The sequence below is a fragment of the Arachis duranensis genome, unplaced genomic scaffold (genome assembly GCF_000817695.3).
Source record: "Arachis duranensis cultivar V14167 unplaced genomic scaffold, aradu.V14167.gnm2.J7QH unplaced_Scaffold_5501, whole genome shotgun sequence".
Taxonomy (NCBI): Eukaryota; Viridiplantae; Streptophyta; class Magnoliopsida; order Fabales; family Fabaceae; genus Arachis; species Arachis duranensis.
In genome coordinates, this window is record NW_026264955.1 from 624559 (window position 1) to 635615 (window position 11057).

The following is an 11057-nucleotide window of genomic DNA, read 5'->3' on the forward strand; positions in this document are numbered from 1 at the left end:
GAAGTAGACCTTGCATTGTCTAAGTGTGGGGAGGTCTCCCTTCCCAAGTCACCATCCATCACAACATTCAAGTGGGTAAAACTCTTATCCCTGAGCTTTACTCTCTCACTTGAATATGGCTTAATTGAAAATGATGGTCAACTTAGAGCTCTTTGTGGAACTAAAAGTAGGAATGAGTTGTGTAGTGGTTGCAAGTTAGGAATTAGGCTCATTAAGGTAAAAGCTTCAAGGTATAGGAACGATAATTGGAAGAATGCCACTTTAGAAGGGTATCGACGGAAGGCTTGGTATGTTAAAGAGAATTCTATATGTCAACCACCCGGAAAGAAAAAGTATGAAGGTCAAATTGAAGACGGGTGCGAAGATAAGATATGGGATCCCGGTTTGCTATGTGAAGACCAACTATGGGGACTCATATCTTGGGTAGAACTTTGCCCAAGCTTGATGAAAATGGTTGGAAATTCTGTCAACCAATTGAGAGGCAAAGATCCTTGGAGATTCAAGGATGAGTACAAATATAAGCCACCATGACAATAAACACCTCAACATGTCCAACTTAAGGACTTAAACTAAAAGTGCTAGGTGGGAGACACCCCACCATGGTAAACTCTTTCCACCCTCTTTTAAATTTGCTCAATAAGTGATTTGAGTTACCATTGTAGGTAGATATTTCACATAAATTTGTTTGTACAACTTAATTGTTAGCTTAGTCACATGTATGTTGTGTTTAGTAGTAGATGAATAATATCAAATTGCATTTTTGTGAATTGTATGATGGTTAATTGAATAAAGAGTTGTGAGCAGTATGGGGAGTACTTGAGCATAATTTTTCTGAAAAAAAAATGGGGGTGGACGCGCGCGCACGATGTACGCGCACGCGTCCATGAGCGGATGCATCATCACCCACATCCCCGAGAGTTGGGCCTCTCCTGGGCAAACACTATGCCCTGAGCGCAACACAATCCACGCTGACATGCAATATGTGCGTGCGCGCCAATCATGAGAACAAGGACATGTACGCGGACGCGCACCTGCCGCGCCCGCGTCATTCTGCTGCTGCAATTTTTTGAGCCAAGCCCCGAGAGTTAAGCCGGATCTGGGCCAACTTTAAGCCCCCAGCCCAACTCGATTTGTACGGACGCGCACTTGCCGCGTGCGCGCCCGTATGCCCAGGGAGGAACAGATGCGAGCGCATGCATCGCGCTAGCGCGCCTTAGCACAAATTATCAATGTACGCGAACGCGCACTTGCCGCGTGCGCGTCCCATACAAGCTGCCGCCACTCTAAGCCTCAGGCCCAACCCCATGTACGCGTGCGCGCACTGTACGCGCCCGCGCCGTTGCATAGTCTGCCAATCTACGCTTGAGCGCACTGCACACTCACGCGTGGGTCCCTAGTTTCATCAATGTACACGGACGCGCATGGTGTGCGCTTCCCCCTCACCATTTTCATCTTCTTCTTCTTCTCACCCTCAACCGCCGCTGCAGCAGCGCCGTCGCCACCGCCGCGCGGCCAATCTCCTTCTCTCACCATCAACCCCACTAGCCCTCTCTCTCTCTCATCCACTCGCCGCCACTCACTCTCTCCCTCTGCTCTCTTGCAACACCGCAGCCACAGCCAGAGCCTACCGTTGTACCTTCCACCAACCCTCCGATTTAGCATCGAGGACGATGCTTGATCTTAAGTGTGGGGAGGTCACCGGTAGCACCACCATTAGAGGATCGGTGAACATTTTGGCCACATTCCTAGTTATCTTATTTTGCATATCTTTTGTATATATTTTGATGCATTTTGAGTTTACTTTGGATACCTTTACTGCTTATTTTGGATTTTTGATATTTTGATGCTTATGGATATCTTTAGATGTTTTAGATGTTTTAGATGATAGATTCCATACTTTTAGTTGGATTTTTCTTTATACATTTTTGCATATCTTTCTTTTTAGTTTGTGGTTGTGATTAGAAATCGTACTTTGAATTGCAAACACTTAGTCACCTTTTTGCATAAGAAATTGATTTTAAGAGGAAAAGGAAAGGGTAAACTAAGGAAATTTTTGAATTTTTCAATCACAACAATGCTTAGTCAAATATTGAGATTTTTTCAAGAAATTTAAATATAGGGCACCAACCCAATTGATTGAAAGAAAATTTTTGGTGAAACTTGCTTGAACTCATACTTTGTGAAGCATGTATTGAGCCTAGAACACAAGCTTGTGAGACTTGAGCCTATTGATGTGGTTACACTTTATAACCACTTATTTTCCATTCTTGTGTGAAATTGTTCTCTTTCTATGATTATGATCCTTGATTTGCTTGATTATATATGTCCATTTATTTCTTGTATTTATGCATTTGTATGATTGAGGCCATTATTTCATTAGCCTACTTACCCAAATAGCCTACCTTTTACTCCCCATTGTTAGCCAATTTTGAGCCTATGCTTAACCAACTTATTCTCATTTTAGCACATTACAAGCCCAAGGCGGAAAATCAATGAAAGTCCTTGTTTGGATCTTTGATTAGCCTAGGCTAGTGAGAGTGTTTATTATTCAAAGTTGGTGAGGCTTGGGAACATTGGATGGGATAAAAGGAGTAGTACACTTTCATATTTTAGAATTGGGAACATGTTCATGTATTGATTGAATGTATATACCTTATGCATTGATGTCCTTGTGTATAGTTTGAAAAAAAATTAAAAGAAAAAAAAGAAATAAAAGTGAAAAAAGAAGAGAAAAGAAAAAATTGTAAATAGAAAAAGAAAGAAAAAAAAGGAGAAGAGCAATAAAGGGGACAAAATGCCCCAAGTGAAGTCAATAAAAAGGAATCAATGCATAGGTGTTATGAATCAAATAAGAATGCATGAGTATGTAAGAAAAAGTGAAGAATGGGTAGTTAGAGTAGTTTGAATTTGTATAGGTCATTATATAGGTTAGGTGGGAAAGTCTATACTAATCCAAGATCCAAACTCTAGTCCACTTAACCATAAATGAACCTACCTTGACCCTAACCTCATTACAACCTAAATGAAAGACCTCATGATGAATGTATGCATGCATTGAATAAGTGTTGATTGTTAGAAGAAAATCAAATTTTGGAAAGCATGATTAGAAGAGAATTGAGTGAATTAACCCTTAAACACTTGAGTGAATAGAGCGAATACACATCCGGTGAGGGTTCAAAAGTTCAAGTACATGTGTTCACTCATATTATTTATATTCTTGCAAGTTTGAACTCCTTTTAATAATTCAATACAATTGTGGTTTGGACTTAACTCCTATTGCCCTAACTATTTTTGCTTACACGTGTTCTCTTGGGAATTGATTTGTTTGAACTAAGCATTTCCATTTGCTTTAGATAAATGCATTTAGATAGGATTCACATAGTTTAGTTGCATTCAATAAATGTCATGACCCTTAGTTCATTCTTATCTTAGCATGAGGACATGCTAAGGTCTAAGTGTGGGGAGGTTGATAAACCCCATTTTTAGGGTTTATCTTGTATTGAATTTAGAGTATTTTGATAACCTTTTGTCACATTTAGCCTATGAATTAGCATGGTTTTGTTATCTCTCCCATATTTATGCTTAAGTATAAAAACATGCTTTTTATGCCTTATTTTGATGAATTCTAATTTCTCCTTGATTCCATAAGATGCCTTGATGTGTTTGCTAGTAATTCCAGGATTGACATAGGCTAGGCATGGATCAAAGGAAGCAAGGAAGAAAGCATGCAAGTGGAGAGAAGCACAAAAGACAAAAGAATTGATCTCGGCCAAGCACGCGCACGCGCACAACGCGCTCGTGCGCACATTGCAGAATCGACCAGGGACGCGCATGCGTACCGTGCGCGCACGCGTCGATGACCGCACATGACTTCATTAAAGCAACACGCGCCTGGCGATTTGAGAGGGTTTCTGAACCCATTTTGGCGCCAATTGCTGATAGGAAGGAATAAAAGGATCAAGGATTGAAGGGGAAGATATCTTGGAAGCATATAGCATAATTAGGATTAGTTTAGAGTTAGTTTTAGAGAGAGAAGCTCTTACTTCTCTCTAGAATTAGGATTAGGTTTAGGTTAATCTCTCTTCTTAGATCTAGGTTTAATTCATGCTTTGATTCACTTTTCCTTTGCAAATTCTTAATCTTCTCCTCTTCCTCTTTCTAGTTATGTGCTTTAATAATTGTAATTCTTCATTTGTTTTGGATAGATTGTTGTTCTTTCATTTCATTTCAATAATGCAATTTGAGGTAATTCATGATAATTGTGATTTCCTTGATTGTTGTTGTTAATTCTTTGCAATAATTGTTGTTAGATTCTATTCTTGTTCTCAAATTACTATGCTTTCTTTCCTTTAGGAGTTGATTAGGACTTGAGGAATCAAATTGATTCATCCACTTGACTTTCCTCCATGGTTAGAGGTTAACTAAGTGGGAGCAATGAACAATTCTCATCACAATTGAGGAGGATAACTAGGATAGGACTTCTAATTTTCATACCTTGCCAAGAGCCTTTTATAGTTGTTAGTTTATTTTCATTGCCATTTACTTTTCATGCTTCTTATAAAAACCCCAAAATAACTCACAACCAATAACAAGACACTTTATTGTAATTCCTAGGGAGAACGACCCGAGGTTTAAATACTTCGGTTTATAAATTTTAGGGGTTTGTACTAGTGACAAACAACTTTTTGTATGAAAGGATTGTTGTTTGGTTTAGAAACTATACTTTACAACGAGATTTCATTAGTGAAATTCTAAACCGTCAAAAATCTAATCATCAATGGCAGACAAATCCATGAAAAAGGCTTATGGACAGGTAGAGGACATGCTAGTAAAGTTCAAAGGCCTTTACATCCCTGCTGATTTCATAATCCTAGACACCAGAAAGGATGAAGATGAATCCATCATCCTTGGAAGACCCTTCCTAGCCACAGCAAAAGTTGTGATTGATGTGGAAAGAGGAAAGTTGGTCTTTCAACTGAATGAGGATTACCTTGTGTTTAAAACTCAAGGATCTCCCTCTGTAACCATGGAGAGGAAGCAAGGAAAGCTTCTCTCAATGCAGAGTCAAACAAAGCCCCCACAGTCAAACTCTAAGTTTGGTGTTGCGAGGCCACAACCAAACTCTAAGTTTGGTATTGAACCCCCACATTCAAACTCTAAGTTTGGTGTTGGAAGGTCCTAACAATGCTCTGAACATATGTGAGGCTCCATGAGAGCTCACTGTCAAGCTATTGACATTAAAGAAGCACTTATTGGGAGGCAACCCAATTTTATTTATCCATGTATTTTCCTTTTTTTTAGGTTAATGATCATGTGGAGTCACAAAAACAACTGTAAAAATTTGAGAAAAATAAAAAAAAGCATTAAAAATAGCACACCCTGGAGGAGAGACTTACTGGCGTTTAAACGCCAGTAAGGGTAGCAGAACAGGCGTTTAACGCACAGTCTGGCACCATTCTGGGCGTTAAACACCAGAAACAAGCACCAGACTGGCGTTAAACGCTAGGAACATGCTACAATCTGGCATTAAACGTCAGAAACAGGTTGTAGCCTGGCATTTAATGCCAGGAAAGGAATAAAAGCTGGCGTTTAATGCCAGAAACAAGGAGCAGTCTAGCATTAAACGCCAGGATTGCACAGCAAGGGCATTTTATATGCCTAATAGGAGCAGGGATGGTACATCATTGACCCCTCAGGATCTGTTTTCCCAAATACCCCTCACTAATCAACTCATTCACTCTTCCCTATCACCTCTTCAACAATCACCTCCATATATCTTCCCCAAAAACACCACCTATCTCACTTTCAAATTCACACACTTTTCCCTCCCAACCTCACCCCAAATGACCGAAACCCAATCCTCCCCTCACCCCTATATAAACCCCTCAATACTCCTTCATATTCACACTACATATACACCTTTCCACCATTTTGGCCGAATTCACTTCTCCCTCCATCTCCTCCATTTTTCTTCTTCTTCCCCTTCTTTGTTTCTTCTTTTGCTCGAGGACGAGCAAACCTTTTATGTTTGGTGTGGTAAAAGCATTGCCTTTTGTTTTTCAATAACCATTTATGGCACCTAAGGCCGGAGAAACCTCTAGAAAGAGGAAAAGGAGGGCAAAAGCTTCCACCTCCAAGTCATGGGAGATGGAGAGATTCAGCTGGAATTGTCATAGAGGAAGACTTGATAAACCCCGATTTCGTGGTTTATCTTGTGCTTAATTTGGGGGATTTTATCACCTTTTCCCACATTTATTCAATGAAATAGCATGGTTTTATAATTCTCCCTTGAATTGTGCTTAAGTGTAAAAACATGCTTTTTAGGCCCTTAAATTGGTGATTTTAACTCACTCTAATTCCATCCGATGCCTTGATATGTTTGTTGAGTGATTTCAGGTTCATAGGGCAAGTATTGAATGGATGAAATGAGAAGAAAAGCATACAAGTGGAGAATGCATGAAGAAACCAAGATTGGGAATGCATCGATGGGCACGCACGCGTACAGGGCGCGGGCGCGCAAAATTGAGTTCGCCTAAGGACGCGCATGCATAGATGACGCTTCCGCGCGGATGAAGAAGCAGCCAATCAACGCGCACGCGCACATGGCGCGTACGCGCCGATACTCGCACGTGACTCACTTAAAGGAAAAATGTTGGGGCGATTTATGAGCAGCCCAGGCCCAATTCCAATATGTTTCTGAGTGTATTTGATGCAGGATTTAAGCCCAAACAAAGGGGTAACAATTGTTTGAAGTGTTAGCATCATGTAGTTTAGTTTTTAGAGAGAGAAGCTCCCTCTTCTCTCTAGAATTAGGTTAGGTTAGGTTAATCTCTTCTAGATCTAGGTCCAATTTCATGTTCCCATCTTGTTTTATCTACAATTTCATGTTTCTATTCTTGATTCCTCTTAGTTTTCATGTTAGTTCCCCTTTTTGATATCTTTTGTGATGATGAACTCTTGTTGGATTTGGACCTTTTCTTTAATGCAATTTAATGTTTGATGTTCTTTCATTGTTGATTTGAGTTGTGATTTTATCTTTCCTTGCAATTGGTAGTGGGTTGATTTATATTTCTTGCACTTTTACTATGCTTTCCATTTGTACCCACCAAGTATTTGACAAAATGCTTGGTTAGGTTTTAGAGTAGAATTTTATGCTCTTGGCTTGGGAAGGTAACTTAGGAACTCTTAAGTTGCTAATGTTCAAGTGATTGATGATTGGGAGCTTAGATCTCACTAATTGAGTGGTGGAGAACTAGGACTTATGGACTTGGATTGACATAGCTCATTTGACTTTCCTTTATCATTTAGAGGATGACTTAATGGGGTTGATCCTTGTCAATTCTCATGTTGTGGTTAGTGTATGGATAGAGATCCTTGACCACCAGCCCTTGCCAAGGCCTTGTTGTTATTTGAATTTCCTTATCATTTACTTTTCATGTCTCTTATTCCAAAAAAAAACCCCAAAACATACTTCATAGCCAATAATTGACCACTTCATTGCAATCCTCGTGAGACGACCTGGAGTCCAAATACTCCGGTTAATTCTTATTTGGGGTTTGTTCTTTGTGACAACCAAATTTTTGCATGAAAGGATTATTGTTGGTTTAGAAACTATACTTTACAATGAGACTTCATTTATGGAATTCTAGACCGTCAAAAATCCATTCATCAAATAAATGGTGCCGTTGTCGGGGATTGCAATGGTGTTATGTTATTGGTTATTGTACATATGTGAATAGTGCGAATATCTTGCTTTTTGTTTTATTTGCTAGTTGTAGAATTATGTTTCTCTTGTTTTCTATTAGCTTTCGATTTTTGTTTTCTCTTTTCATCATGAATTCTCACTTCGGCTATGGGTGTGATTACAACTATGTTGTAGGAAGTGGAGATTACAATGAAGAGATGTATCAAGGATGGGATACTCAAAGGTGGGAGGAGCCATTTGCATATGATCAATCTTCATGGCAACAACCTCTACCAATGCACTATGAAGAAGAGCCATTTTATGATGCATACTAATCCAATGGCTTTGGTGAATCTCCTTGTGACTTTCAAGAACCACCGCCATATGCCTATAAACCCCCTCCTCAACATGATCCTCAACCATACACACAAGCCTCTTTTCACCAAACACCTTCATATGAACTGTTCGTACCCTGGGTCGAGCTGTCCGAGCCGGGATATTCAGTAGCAAAACGACTGACCTCTTTCGGTCAAGCAGACCGACTTCTTCGTAAAGAACTCGGCCAAATCGACAGGAAAGCCCAAAGAAGGGCCCAACTCAAGGAATACGACCCCGATCCGAAGGCAGCCCAAGCCTATAGAGATAAGGGCGGTTCCATGGAAGATAAGCTGACCTCGACAAAAGATAAGATAAGATAAGATAAACTAACTTATCTTATCCAAAGAAGGTCACCTGTCACCATTATAAATACACTAGAGCACCCAGGTATAACTCATACTCTGATTCTACTCACTACCTGTTTAATACCCTTGCTAACTTAAGCATCGGAGTCCTTTGCAGGTACCCCCACCCTCCGGGGATGAAGGATCAGCATCATCACCCAATCCAACAAGTCGGACACAACAGCTCCGATCCGCACAGAACATCTCGGACGAGATCGACCTACAGTTTCAGGTAACCCTCGGAACATTGGCGCCGTTGCCGGGGAACCTGGAAGTCAGCCCAACACCATGGCGGACGACCATGACAACGACCACGACTCAGGTTTGGAAGATAGAACACCGCACAAGAACATGGATGCTATACTCAAAGATACTCCGGAGCCTAACGGAGATAAAAATTCATCAAACCCAGGAGTGATAGAGGCGCTTCAGGATCGATTAAAGCAACTTGAGAAAGAGGCTCAACATCAACGCGAAAAAGAAGAAGAAATACACCGAGAGATCAGGCGACGCCGAGAGTTAGAAGATAAGCTCCTAAAACTTGAAGCCGATCTCAAAACCAAAGCTACTCGATCCACTCCAGAGAACAGCTCTCACAAGGAGCAAGATCTATTCACCAGGGAAATTATGAAGACCAAAATCCCAAAGGACTTCAAACTTCCGGATATGACCTTGTACGACGGCACCTCGGACCCCAACCATCATCTCAATAATTTCAAAAGTAGAGTGTACCTCATTGATGCCTCAGACGCGGTTCGCTGTAAAGCCTTTCCAACAACCCTTACCAAAACAGCCATTAGATGGTTCGACAACCTACCTCTAAAATCCATATCAAGTTTCGACGACCTGGCCAAAAAGAGCTTAGTGAGGGAATGAACTTGAAGCTCCAAGGGGAAGAAGAGGAGTCAAAGCAAGAAGTGCAACAAGAGGAGAAGGTAGAGATAATTGAACCAAAGGAAGTAGTGGTTGGCACCTTAGGATATGTTGAGTACATAGAGGAATCACAAATTGAAGAGCCTTCTTCCATGGAGTTTGAAGTTGATGTTGAGAAGAAAAGTGCACAACCTCCAAGGCACAATGTGATTGAAGAATTGGAAGAAGTGACCCAAGAAATGGGTCCTCCTATTTATGATGATTCCGCATCAACATATGATCCTTTTGAGTTTGAAGAGTCCTTCCCCACTATACTTGGAATTGATGATGAGGTAGATTTTACTAAACCTCCTATCTATGATTTGAGTGACAGGGAAGAGCTAGAGGACATTGATGAAGAATAACTTGAACTTGAGGAAGCTTGGCAAGAGGTAAAGCTTGGAGAACCTTGCCAAGTGGTGGAAGCCTCTAGAAGAGGATGGACGGGAGTAGAGCGCGCCTTGTCAAGATCATTGGGAACTCCTCCACCTAGGTTGACATCTAATCCTTCTTTTGAGTGGGTAAATCTTCTAACTCTTAGCTTTATTATCCTACTTGAATTTGGTTTGCATGAGACGAATAGCCAACTTAGGGCACTTTGTGGAATTAAGCGTAAGAGGAGGATGCTTAGTGGTTGGCGTTGTAAGTCTAGGCTCATTATGGTTGAAGCTTCAAGGAGCAAGGGTTGGACTAGTGCTCAATTTGATGGGTCTAGGAGGTTAGTTTGGTGCTTCCATGAGAATTTGTCTCTCTTGCCACCCGGAGGAAATCACCATGATTAACTCAAGGATGGGTGTGAGAACAAAGTGTGGGATCCCAGATTGCACAAGGAAGATCAACTTTGGGAGCCTATGGTTTGTGAAGAACTCCATCAAAGCTTGGAGTTATTAACTTTGAATGATGAAGCACAATGGAAGTCCAAGCATTGGTGGATGTTCAAGGATGGATTCAAGCACAAGCCACCTAGATGGATAGCTCCCCATAAGTCCAACTTAAGGACAATAAACAAAAGTGCTAGGTGGGAGACACCCCACCATGGTAACATCTTTCTTTTTATTCTTTTTGTAAATATTGCTAATAATTAGTTTAATTTTATGTTTTGTTTGGTTAGTGATGAGCGGATAATTTATACGCTTTTTGGCATTGTTTTTAGGTAGTTTTTAGTAAGTTCAAGCTACTTTTAGGGATGTTTTTATTAGTTTTTATGTTAAATTTTCTGGACTTTACTATGAGTTTGTGTGTTTTTCTGTGATTTCAGGTAATTTCTGGCTGAAATTGAGGGATTTGAGCAAAACTCTGAAAAAGGCTGACAAAAGGACTGCTGATGCTGTTGGAATTTGACCTCCCTGCACTCGAAATGGATTTTCTGGAGCTACAGAACTCCAAATGGTGCGCTCTCAACGGCGTTGGAAAGTAGACATCCAGCGCTTTCCAGCAATATATAATAGTTCATACTTTATTCGGAAATTGATGACGCAACTTGGCGTTGAACGCCAAGTACATGCTGCTGTCTGGAGTTAAACACCAGAAACACGTCATGATCCGGAGTTGAACGCCCAAAACACGTCATAACTTGGAGTTCAACTCCAAGAGAAGCCTCAGCTCGTGGATAGATCAAGCTCAGCCCAAACAAACACCAAGTGGGCCCCAGAAGTAGATTTATGCATCAATTACTTACTCATGTAAACACTAGTAGCTAGTTTATTATAAATAGGACTTTTTACTAGTGTATTAGAGAC